General features: G+C 41.7%; 1 protein-coding gene across 14 annotated transcripts in view; it reads left to right on the forward strand.

The window, feature by feature from the left end:
- ST3GAL4 (ST3 beta-galactoside alpha-2,3-sialyltransferase 4) overlaps positions 1-13,390 on the forward strand; it is a 163,034-nt gene that overhangs the window by 63,719 nt on the left and 85,925 nt on the right. Inside the window, exon 1 of one of the 14 annotated variants that reach the window (XM_020811356.3) lies at positions 4,976-4,995. The exons of the other annotated variants lie outside the window; for them this stretch is intronic. The gene's annotated coding sequence lies outside the window, so the exon portion shown is untranslated. Of the gene's footprint in view, positions 1-4,975; positions 4,996-13,390 lie in introns of those variants that run through there. 14 annotated transcript variants of the gene reach the window in all.

Below are 13,390 nucleotides of genomic sequence, written 5' to 3' on the forward strand. Positions count from 1 at the left end.
TAGGCAATAACAAAAAGCACAACAGCAAAACATGGTCATATCATATCTTTGTGAGGTTGTGCTGCTCACATGCACTAAAAGGAGTTGCATTTAAATATTTCGAGAGCGTATGTTGAGTAATGGATAGAGTGTCAGACTAGGATTTGAGAGACCTGAGTTTAAATCTCTGCTTAACTATGGAAACTTATGGGTGTGATAGTGGCAATGGTAAAATCACAGCCTAAATATCTCACATATCACAGAAACCCTCCTAAGGTTGCCCTAAGCTAGAACCAAGTTGATAGCACATGACACACACGTTCCACTTTACAATGCAGAGCATTTTCAAAGCAGCTTTCATCCATTAGAATGGGGCAACTAAGAACAATGTTAGCACAGTCTGTAAAAGAAGAAGAAAACAGACAATCATAAAACAATAAGGGGAACAACACAAGCAAGCATGCAAAGAACCAACAAACTGAAAATTCTGTGGCTGTAAAGAACTTTGAGATGCCCAGATGAACTTTGAGATGGACTCAGGAGACCCCGGTTTCAATTCCTGCTTCGCCACAGAAACTAGCTAGGGAGGTGGTGGCAGAACTGGTAAAACCACTCCTTAAAAGTCTCATTTACTTTGAAAGCCCTATTAGAGTTGTAATTCTGTTCTGGCTTGATGGCACATAACAGCAACAACGATGAAGAGCTTTTAGCCATCTGTAACTCTTCATCTCACTTAGGATTCTTGATGCACCAATCCTATATGTTACTTCTCAAGGAACAAATGCTATTAAATCCAATAGGATTTACTATCCAAGTTGACTTGCATAGAATTGTATTCTGAGCGGAGTGGAGTTTCTTTTCTGACCAACAAAAAGAAACTAAGCTTTTGATCTGAGAATGTTCTTCAATCCATGTATATCACCTCCTGTAATTCTTCAGTAAACTGAAGTGACACTGTATCTCTGGGTCCATGCCTTTTCCCCTTCAGCATGAAACCAACTTTTATGAAAGCAATGTCAGTACAGAGTTCTGGTTAATCATTAGAGATAGAGAAGCTTAGCTTTTAAAAATTGTACCTCCTCGGATTCCCTAGTTAGCCATCATGGTCAAAAGTTACACTGGTCAAAACATTCTAGTAGCTCTAGTAGTCCTAAAAAGTAACTTCTCCCATTTTGAAAGCACTTGCATTTTCTGAAGATTACCAAACTGCTTGTCTCAACAACTTCTTCTTCTTCTTCTTCTTCTTCTTCTTCTTCTTCTTCTTCTTCTTCTTCTTCTTCTTCTTCTTCTTCTTCTTCTTCTTCTTCTTCTTCTTCTTCTTCTTCTTCTTCTTCTTCTTCTTCTTCTTCTTCTTCTTCATCATCATCTTCTTCATCTTCATCTTCTTCTTCTTCATCATCATCATCTTCTTCATCTTCTTCTTCTTCTTCTTCTTCTTCTTCTTCTTCTTCTTCATCATCATCATCATCATCATCATCTGCTTCCTCTCTTGTATGAAAAATTCCATGCCAGCACCATTATTTTCTTAAATAGGCTTAGAGCCTTAATTATGAAGTTTATTAACAGGAGGGCCATTCTAGCTTATGTTACCAAACCCCTCGCCCACAAATAAACACACAAGAAAGCAAATTCTAGCAGAAATGCAACAATCAAAACCTTGCAGTTTTAAACGTTCCCTTTCTTGCTGTGAAATTCCTCACAATGTAGGGAAATGGTCAGTGTAGTCCTGTGCCTTTACTTCTACTGGCCATTGCTTGTGGTCACTGCATACCAGACATTTATGCCACCATAAGTATGTAGGGTGTGTCTTTGTGCGTTTGCAAGTACGTGTTTTACAAAGTCTGTCCTGACTCACTGATGAGTATCATGTTGAGATACTTGTTTTGGGGGCACGTGTTCGGCGATGCACCTGCTCTCTCCATTCAGTGGAAATACATCTATTGAGCTATGCAGGTGAATAGTCATTGACTGGTCACTAATCTTGCAGTCAGTTTACGGGTTGTAAATTAATATTTCGACAGCAAAGGATTTTGACTAGATCATCACATTGTGGTAAAAGTTCTGCCTTTTCTTCATTGTGAGTCCTTTTACCTGCCTATGACACTTCCCTCATGTGCTCCTATTTCCTAAGGATTAAGTTGTTATCTTCCAATTTCTGGACACGTAACCATCAGAATTTCTACTTGCCCAGTATCTGGAATTTCTCAAAAATTTGGTCGTAAGCAAATGGCTTGTCCAGATAATGAGTGGCTTTTAGTCTGGAGCTGTTTGGTGGTGGATTTTTATGTGATAGTTTATTTTGTCCCTCTGACCTTTAACATGGCAGCTTCGCCAAACCATCAATTAAAAGTTAAGTCCTTGGTTAATGCTGCTCATAAACGTTAACCCCCAAATGAACTGAAGCCTAATGCTCTTGAATTGCCCTTTAACATTCAGTCTGACATTTATCTGAATGGATGAGTCGCATCATTTGTGAGGGTAAATCCAGTACTAACAAGTAGTACTTCCTTATGTTGCAACATCTTGAGGAAGCTGTATACGTACTTCAGAGCAGTGGTCCCCAACCTTGGGCCTCCAGATGTTCTTAGACTTCAACTCCCAGAAATCCTGGCCAGCAGAGGTGGTGGTGAAGTCTTCTGGGAATTGTAGTCCAAGAACATCTGGAGGCCCAAGGTGGGGGACCACTGCTTCAGAGGACAGCCAGTGCTGTCCTCTGAAGATGCCGGCCACAGAGACTGGCGAAACGTTAGGAAGAACAACCTTCAGAAGACGGCCAAAGAGCCCGAAAAACCTCACAACAACCATCTTTTCTTGCATGGTCCACAACCAGATATTCAAGTTTAACTAAAAAGCAAATGTATATTTACTAGTTTGGCAATGTAATTGGGGGAGCCACATGTTGGTGGCTTGCTCATTAAAAAAAAAAAAAAAACAGTTTTTTTTAGTGAAAGTTGAGAAAATGTTTCAGAAAATTATAAATAGAGAAAAGCAAGTAAGTTTTAACGTTTCCACTCATCAATACCAGCAGACGGATAAAAAGGATTTTTTTTTAAAAAAAATTCAAATTCAAATCACGATTTAAGAAAAAAATGTTTTTTTGATCTAAGTGGTGTCCAACCTTGGCCCTCCAGGGGAATGCCTGAGGTAAAAAAAAAATCATATATCAGGGATGGGCTTCTTCTTGGGCTTCCCCAGATGGCTGCACCTCTTTGCCTGTGACACTGCTTTTTGCTGGTTTCTCAGTCATTTTACCTGTCTTTTTGTTATACTTCATAAAGATTGAAATGCCCATCCTAAGGCTAAGTTACTCCCACAGAGATTCAAGCTAAAATATGCTATTAATTTTGGTCCCGTCCTTTTCTGTTTCACCAGAATAGGCCACAAAGAACTTTACTTGAATTCTACCCAAGGGCAGGAATCACTCTGCAGTGCAACTTTCTTTTACCCGCTTGCCTTATTTAATTTTTCCTCATCATTTTGGAGGAAATCTGGAATGGAGTGTCAAAAAATTCATTATTTGCATCAGAACTCTCAGGATCCTTCTGCTACCACAGAAGCAAAGTTTGGGAATAAACGTTTTTAGACCACAGTACATGTAAATTTCAGCCGGCATTACAACTGGCCCCAACCCAAAGAGGAACCGCAAGAAGTTAGTGAGAGCTGCCCTGGATGTTTACTTTTCTTACAACTTCTGTGGTCACTTTCTTCTTTGTCCTGCAAGATGCAGGAACCAAAAGCCACCTCCCAAAGCTGTGACTTTTTCCTCTGACCATATTTCTACATTGCAGTGGTTGGCTCAAAGTGAAGGCGCGTCCGAGTCATGAGGGCTCACGAGTTCGGCTGTGCGCCTTTTGCCCCATGAAATGCCTCTTGTTTTTCTTGGTGCATCTCAGGACTCTCTTATGTTCTCACTCAAGGGAGAGTTTTAGCCTCAAATTCCTATAAATCCTGTTTTTTTTTAAATGAAAATTTAAAAGGCTCCTTTGTTGTCAGTGGCTTTGATCTAAGGAAGCCTTGCATTTTTAGAGGATTAACCAAGCTGCATCTGGGTTTGCTCGTGATTTTGGGAACGATCTTAGAATCTTGCCTCTTTTTTTTTTTAAACTGGACCACCCCACGTATAAAAAGACATATTTTGCTCCCACCCTTTTGCCCTCCATCTGCTTGAATGCTATAAGGCGTTATTGCAGACTCCATAGAAGAGATGCGTTTCTTTTTGTGGGTGTTATTTTGTCCTTAACTGCTGAAATTAAAGTGATTGTCCCGAGGCTATAGGTCTTTTAATGTTTGTATGTGGGGGTGTAGGAATCTGTCTGCAACAGGTGCTATTTATAGAGTTAGACACATCTCTGATTGTCATGCTAGGGAAGGGATTTGATACAAGGAAGTTCTACACTGATGTGAGGAGGGATGGCATCTACATTTTGCTTCAGTCTTGGGGTGTTTGTGCCCATCCGATGTGCAAAACCTTTGAGGCTACTGGATGTGAATCTGGTTTCCAAGCTCCTTAGGACAGTGGTCCCCAACCTTGGGCCTCCAGATGTTCTTGGACTTCAACTCCCAGAAATCCTGGCCAGCAGAGGCGGTGGTGAAGGCTTCTGGGAGTTGTAGTCCAATAACATCTGGAGGCCGAAGGTTGGGGACCACTGCCTTAGGATGTGATGATTATTTACTGTGGGTCCCATTATTTTTTTTTTACCTGCAATCATTTTAAACTGCTTAAACTGAGCTACAGCTGCAGCTCCTCTTGAGTCTGTTTTGAGACCTCAAATGAGCACAGAAAAGTGAAAGACCACAATGAGAAATGCGCTGCCTTTTTAAAAAAAAATTTCTTGTGTTGTGCAAAGTTAGTCAGCGCCCTCTGATGGATGCAGCTCTTCCCATACTATCTGTGACGGTTGGAAGGGCCATACAGACAAGCAGTAGCATTTTCTCTGGCAGGAGAGGACTGCATGAACAAACCTGCCGGGAAAGAACTACATAGTTTTGGAAAAGCTTTTGTTTCCGGACTGTTTGGTAAGGTGCAGTTGTGTTGTTTGTGGGCGTCTGAAAACCTGATGCTTCTTTTTTCTACAGCCCAACCAGGATAAGGCAAGATGATGTTGTATGTTGGCAAAGGGTCCAAGATGATGCTGTATAGATTACAAAACTTAAGTTACAGAGATGTAAAAGCATTACCCTTTTTCAAGAGGTTAGACCAAGGCCAGGGATATTAGCTATTTCTGTATGAAATTAATCCATAATCTTCTGACATGGTAGGATTTAAGTTAAAGCACCCTGATTTTGAACCCCGAACAGGTGGGTTTTGTTTTTGAAAAATATGGAAAAGTTGAATAGTGCACATTTGCAGTCAGCTAGGTGCAGAAAAGGTTGGCCAGTTGATAGAAGTGTGTGGTGAAGACTAACCCACTGGACAGAAATAAGCTAAATAAATGCCAGACTCTGTGTTTATCTTGAATGTCTTAAAATTAGCCTAGGTATTTATATTCAACAAGCAACCAGGATAACATCAGTCTTTAAATTAAGAGTGAGGGTGTGGTGTGTTTGTTAAACTTATTCTCTGGTTCCCGAATCTTTTAGTTTCCTGAACAGCTCTGTAAAACTGAAAGCTAGATAACTATATTGGTATACCGGTTATTACTTGATTATGTTAGTATGCTTAAAACTAGATAACCATATTAGTGGTAATATATTTAAGATAATATATTTAAGGGCTTGCCAAGTTTGAGGCCATAAAAAGTTACGTTATAAAGGAAAATGTATGGTTGGGTACCCATGGTGCCATGTTTTAAAAATATGCTGATGGTTGTGGATTCACTTATTTATATCCTGTTCTTCCCCAAGGACATGAGGTGGCATTTATGGTGGGAACTTGAACTCAGATCTCCTTGGCTTTAGTCCAACATTTTGAACACTACTCCCTCCTTTCCCCTCCCCAGTAGACCTTCAACCATTGTCTCCAATGGCCCTTCCTTCCTTCCTTCCTTCCTTCCTTCCTTCCTTCCTTCCTTCCTTCCTTCCTTCCTTCCTTTTGATGACCCTTAAATCCAATAATTTAATAGCTGTTGGTCCAATTATAACCTTTAATCACTGGTACAAATAAATGCTATAAAGCCCATCTACAAATGAGGCATTTTGCCTTCAAGTTTCCTTTGACCTGTCCTTGTTTCTGTCTGGAATGGTCTGTTCAAAAGCCCAGAATAACCCATTCAAAGTTTTAAGTCTATTTTCTTTTTATATCTGAAAGATTCTGATATGGTTCAGTTTGAGGCATATGTATAGCTGGCCAACATCGTCTCTAAATGTTAGCATTTGGCTCCTGGCTAACACATATTGCCCTCCCCCAGCAAATAGGGAGTGGGGTGGACAAGGGAAGTTAATAGTGAGTGCCCCATCACTTTAGCTAATTCAATTGCAAATTATTTGATAAGTATCTTTATAACTGATTTTCATATTGTATATTTTCTGTGGTATAAATACTGTAGTCAACTACATTTCTCCCCATTCAGTTCTCAAGATGAATGCTTTTGTATGATATACTTTCTGAATATCATATAAATTTCATTCATTTTCCCTTCGTTATAATTTCTGTGTGTTCATGGGGGGGGAGAGAGATCTACAGCAGAGAACATTTCTAACTCTCAGTAGAGCACCAAGTTCGTTCATTCGTTCATTCATTTAATTCAATAAATTAAATAAATTCAAGACAACTTTCAGCCAGGTTATTATTATTATTATTTTACAAAAAGATACAAATTAGAGAGCATTAAAACATTGTTAAACAAATTATGATATTAAATTACTATTGAATCAAAAAGCAATTAAGAGGACTGTAGCAAAGGAAGTAATGCACCAATCCATTACAAGCCCTTTCCTCATCAAACTGTCTGTTGCCAAAAGTACACACACACACACACACACACACACACACACACACACACACACACACACACACACACACACACACACACACACACACACACACACACGTGCTTTTCATGCAGTAGATTTCAGGTTCAATTCCCTAGGGCAATGGTCCCCAACCTTGGGCCTCCAGATGTTCTTGGACTTCAACTCCCAGAAATCCTGGCCAGCAGAGGTGGTGGTAAAGGCTTCTGAGAGTTGTAGTCCAAGAACATCAGGAGGCGCAAGGTTGGGGACCATTGCCCTAGGATATGCAGAGAGGGCTGTGAAGGCTCTGGAGAGCTGCTGCCAGCCAGTGTAAACAATATTGGCTTAGTTGGACGAATGGCCTGACATGGTTTGAAATGTCTTCCTAAGTTCTTATGTGGTAGCCATTTTTCACATCCTCCGATGCATTAAGATGCAATAAGTACTTAGATGACTGGGGTAGCCAGCAGGAATGATGGCTTTCAGCACTGACCGAAGGTCTTGTGGTGGGCTGTACCAGGGGTGACATGACACCTCTTTGGGGCTTTATGAGAAATAGTAGTGCAGGAAAATGGGATTGCATGACCGGGAGGATACTGAGTTATGGTGTAACAATCAGCGGTCTTTCCCTCCTACCAGCAGTCTTATTATTCTGAGAACAGGAAACTGGTACTGGCCGTATGGTTCTGGGTGAGAAAAAAACAGCAAATATCTCAGAAATTATTTTCTCACATGCTAAGAGCTCTGGGGAAAGTTACCTGTTTGGAGACTATAACTCCCAGAGTCCTCCAAATAGCATTTCAAATAACTATGCTAACTGGCAAATTCTGGAAGCTGTCATTCAAAAAAAAAAAAATGTAATTTCCCAAACCAGTCTTTCCAGAATCCCATCATTCTTGTGAGTAAAATGCACATAGACATTTTAAATTTTTTTTAGTGGTCTGATAAAGCTATCTTCTACCCCTGCATTTTTATTGTGGAAGAACCATAGGGCTTTCTTTATTTTTTTCAAACACAAACATGTGCACGTGTATGCACATGAATACATTAATATTTGCGCGCGCGCGTGTGTGTTTGTGTGTGTGTACACACTCATACGTGTGTCTCAAACTCTGTTACAACTGCTTGCTGTAATATAGGAGCTGAGTATTTAATAAAATTTCACTGAAATTTCCCAACCCCTTCCTGAATACAGTGGTGCCTCGCTTAACGAGCGCACCGCATAACGACGAAATCGCATAGCGATCCGTTTTTTCGGATCGCTAATGCGATCGCTTAACGTTTTTTAAATAGGGCTAAATTCGCTTTGCAAAGACCGGTAAGCGTTTCGCTTACTGATCTTCACAAAACGAAGCCCGACGATCAGCTGTTCGGCGGCCAAAATGGCCGCCGGAAGCCCGGAAATGGCCCAAAATGGCCGCGCGCAGCGTTTTCGCGCCCTCGTTAAGCGAGGTGAGGGCGCGAAAATGGCTGCCAGCCATTACGAAGCTTCGCTGAACGGTAAGTATTTGGCCCATTTGGAACGCATTAAACCATGTTTAATGCGTTCCAATGGAAATCCCTGCCCCGTTCAACGATGCTTCAGCATAGCGAAGGTTAATCCGGAACGGATTAACCTCGCTATGCGAGGCACCACTGTACTTCCATCTAAAAAATATTTATTTATTTATTAGATTTCTATCCCGCCCATCTAGACCAAAGGTCTATTCTGTCACCTGAGTCTGTTTCCTTAATTCTGGAAATCAGAAGGGATTAAATGCATCTGGTTTTCCATCTGGCCGTCTGCAGGAGCTTTATGGCAGCCAGCCAGTAACTTTCCTAGTCTTTTGGCTATGCGTTCAGAAGTTAATTCAGAATTTACAAGCTCCAAAGTCTGAGGTAGCCACCTTCATAAATCCTCTCATCTTTCTTCTGATCTCCACCTCCCAGCGTCATATCCTGCTCGGTCCCTGCTTGAGTAATCTTCACAACTTCATTAAATTCTGAAGTTCTTCTGACGTCTTTTTCATTTATTGGGCTGCATGCTTGGCATGGCCTCCCAGAACATCTGTGTGAAAGATTCTCTCTTAAAACCCTTCTTCAATGACTTTCTTTCCTGTGAAGCTTTTGCAGCAACATCTTGGAGCCAGGCCATCCGAAGGACCGTGTTCTCCCATACAAGCCGGCTTGCACTCTTGAGATTTCTAGAGAAGGTCTTTATCTCGGTCCCGCCACCCTTCACAGCCACGTTTGGTGGCCATGTGAAAGAAAGAAAGGCTTTTCCAGTGGTGGTTCTGAAGCTCCCTTCCAAAGGAGGCTAGATGTTGCTTGTTGCCCTTCTGCTAGTGGGAAAGTAGATTTAAAAAATGTTATGTTGTTTTACTGAGAAAGGCTTCTGATAAATTACCAACTGTAGCCGTCTGTGCAAGCATTTCAACGAGAAACACCAAACAACACCCCCCAAAAGACATTGTGGCACCTTAAAGACTAGCTGCTCTGTTATTTCGTGCTTTCATTTCCCTTCTCTCTTTCCCCCTTCCATTGTGGTTCCCCCCTTTGCCGGCACTTCTCAAGGGAAGGACAGGTCCTCATGTGTAAAGCTCTATACATGGTGATGGAGATATTTTGCCTGTAGGGTTTTATGCCATGGCGTGGCCCTTTCCTGCACCCTAGTGGGCCACTGTAGCTGCCACCAAACATTTGGTGGCAAAATCAGCAGTGGTGGCCACCTACTGTATGTTTGTAGGTGGCAGAGTGGCGCCAGTGACTTAGGGGTACAGTAGGATCCTTTGCCCCATGGAAGTCACCCACCACTGTATCTTCTCTACTAATCAAAAATAACAAATCTTGCACAACACCAGGATGCATGTGGAAGAAAGTAGATCATTTCACCCATAAGTATTAGATTTGCCAGGTCTTGTGACACCAGAGGAAACAAAACTCAGGCAGAGAGGTGCTGGAGGAAGAGAAAGCAGTTTTAAAAAGATCACTATTATGTGCAATGTGGTTTTAAAGCCTTGGCCTTTTCGCATCTAGTAGCATGGTTCACAGATTCGGCATGAGCGTGTTTGTATGTGTGTTGCTTTTAGGTAAAGATAAAGGTTCCCCTTGACATTTTTTTTTGTCCAGTCGTGTCCGACTCTAGGGGGCGGTGCTCATCTCGTTTTCAAGCCGTAGAGCCAGCACTTGTTCGAAGACAGTTTCCGTTGCCACGTGGCCAGCGTGACTAGGGAACGCTGTTTTACTTTCCCACCGAGATGGTCCCTATTTATCTACTCGCATTTGCATGCTTTCGAACTTTAAGGTTGGCAAGGAGCTGGGACAAAGTGACGGGAGCTCACTCCGTCACGTGGATTCGATCTTACGACTGCTGGTCTTCTGACCCTGCAGCACAGGCTTCTGCGGTTTAGCTCACAGCGCCACCACACGGGGTACTGTGTTGCTTTTACGGTACCCCAAAAAGCCAAGAGTAAGGAGAGGGCACTTTGGGAATTATTGGCAGATGTAGGTGGTTGTACCCATCGTGCTAGTGAGTAGAAGACAGAGTGTGGAGTACGTGACTCATAAACCATGACTCATGAGCCTCCTCAGTTGGACAGGTACTGGTTACTGTGATAACGGGCTTGGTGGGGCAGGGTAGGGAACCTCCCCATGAGCTGGCATTAATCTGTTTCCAAGTCCTGCAAAACTTTCCACGTGGCACACATGTTTGTTGTATATACTGTAAGGCCATTTGAGATGTGAAGTGTTGTAAGAGTAATCACAACTGCTGTGTTCATTCTGGCAGCAACTGGACAATAAAAATGTTTTCCCAGTTGGATCTCGGTTGTCACATTGCCCGGTTACCTGGGATGTCACATGCTTTGGTTAGTCTGGATTGTGCTTTTGTCCATTTTTATGGTCTGGTGGCCCAGAAGTGGTTCTTTCCCCCAGTCTTTGCTTGCCTTCCCTCCGTGACCCAACAGAAAGATCCACCTTGGGGACATCATTGCAGCCCATTAACAAAAACTCACCCTAAATCTCCAGTTTTGACCCCAAAATATCCAGGATTCTAATGTTGCTGACCTGACAAACTGCAATACGTAAACTTTGCAAAAGCATGATTTTCCAGGAGCAGGACTAGGGCTATCAACTTGTGACTTGCTGTTTGCAAGATCTACTGAAATCTTTAGCTGTGCTGAGGAAGAAGTGGCTTTAAAAGTTGGGTGTGGCCTTCGCAGCTTTGCCAGAGAAAGAGCTCTCTGCTTTGAGCTTAGGTTTTGAGCTTGCGAGGAATAAATCTTGGGGAGCAGCATGTAGCATCTCCTGTAACAATTGACCACAGTGCATTTGCAGTTTCACAAACAGTGCCATGTTAAGGCCATGATTCTAAAGAGTGAGACATTTTGAGTCATTTAAGACCCTGCTATACCATGCCTGTTGAACTAAGCCACTGTGGTGGCATAAAATAGTGATTATGCAAAGAGAGTCAAATTCTGACAGAGAAACCCATTCTCAAATGTCACTGTATATTTCTAACTCTTTAAGACAGTGGTCCCCAACCTTGGCCTCCAGATGTTCTTGGACTTCAACTCCCAGAAATCCTGGCCAGCAGAGGTGGTGGTGAAGGCTTCTGGGAGTTGTAGTCCAAGAACATCTAGAGGCCCAAGGTTGGGGATCACTGCTTTAAGAGAAGGGTTTAAATTTGGAGAAGAGTTAGATTCAAATCTTCTTCCTTATTTGCTGCCTACTGTTAATTTTAATGAATTTTCCTTGAAATTTAGCAGGGCATTTTGTCATGCAGAATTTTCCTTCTTTCCGTTTTGAGGCTGCAGATATGTATTTGTATTATTTTAATTCTTTTCAAATGGAATGAGGATTTTTAATATCCTTGACCTTTACCTAGTATCTGTGTGGGAACACTAGGAATCAAAGACGTGCTGTGGGCTTAACTTTGAGACGGCAGGTTGTGTCTTGTTTTGGTTTTGTTATAAGAAATGTTTAAGCCTTGGCTAAAGGGCAGCTGTCCTCCCCCAACTTTTTTTTCGGAAACAAAATGGAATCCACCATTGTAAAATATGGTTATGACAACTGTTCTCTTGTAAGTGTGTGGTTCCTTTCTTTCTTTTTTGTTCTTTGAGAGGGAAAAGGTTTAGGGACTGAATATCACTTTGGAAAGAAGAGGGATCATAGCTCCGGGTAGTAATATTTCAGAATTATTTCGAATTCAATCCTCACCATTTGTACCTCTGATATTGGAGATGACCGCTGGGCAAGCAGAGCTTGGAAATACCTGTATCAGAACTTGACAAAGCTGTTTTTGGCCACCATGGTTGAAGAGTTCTGGGAGTTATATTTGACCCTAGTATAAGGGATGTGCATGTACAAAGGTAATGTACACACGTGCCCTCCAATGCCTTATCTTACTGTATTTGTATTACCAGGAAAGAGAGAAGAAAGAATTTGTATTAAACACTGCTCATCGGCGTTTCCTCCTTTGTTGACGATAGCAGCCGTGATCATCAGCAGGATGTGTGATGTGTGCATTTGTATGAACGCACTGTAATTCTCTCCCACTACCATCTTCTTGAGCTGCTGAACAAACAACAAGAATTTGCCAACCAAGCTGCTTTGCTAGCTCTGCCAGGATTGCCTGTCACAAAGCTTGAGATGCATCCCTCGATCTGATTTCCTTCTCATTTTTCATCAAGCAGCACATCCGGTGTAAACCTTTTTGTTGCAAGGGAAATGGTTCCTATAAGACTGGAGACAATTTTGAACATCTGTAATCCTTGCAAGCAGTAGTTCTTAGTACAAAACTAGGAACAGCTGAAGCTTTTCATCAACCATTAGGAATATAAAAGAAAAAACAAACAGTGAACTTTGGATGATAAAACATCTTCAAGTTCTTGTGGGTCATTCCAACTTATATGCTGTTATTACCGTATTTTTCCCATGTATAAGACGCCCCCACTTTTCTAACCCCAAAATAAGAAATATAAGTAGGGCTTAGCAAGTGGAGGGGAAAACAGGGATCAAAACCCTGCAGGATCACTTTGTTCCCTGATTTCCCCTACAGTTGATTTTGTTCTCTCCTCATCTTACTTCCGTGTATAAGACGACCCTCAATTTTTAGTCTAAAGATTTTAGACAAAAGTATAGTCTTATACATGGACAAATACGGTAATGTCCCAAATTCAGATGATGGATGATGCTGAAGCCAGGTTGGCTTCTTAGATGGAGACAGTGAAGGATCCAAATGGTTTTCAGCTAGCAGTTTGGAATTTAAGGCCTGTCTCTTAAAACAAAGGACAGGCAGGGAATCTGAGCGCCCTCCTTCTCTGCCATTTTAAAACTCAAAAGAATTATTATTGGCTAGAGGAGGGAAGAATTGCCCAGGAACATGATCTGCCTCTAACAGAATCAGAATTAGGAATTGAGTTCAACCACCTGGAACAGTCGATCTTTAGTCTTTAACGTATGGGAATCACCTGAAATATGTACATTTAAAGGCTCACTCTTATTTATTAATGTTTCAAAGTACAGGGTAAGCACAATTTGA

This window comes from Pogona vitticeps, chromosome 8 (genome assembly GCF_051106095.1).
Source record: "Pogona vitticeps strain Pit_001003342236 chromosome 8, PviZW2.1, whole genome shotgun sequence".
Taxonomy (NCBI): Eukaryota; Metazoa; Chordata; class Lepidosauria; order Squamata; family Agamidae; genus Pogona; species Pogona vitticeps.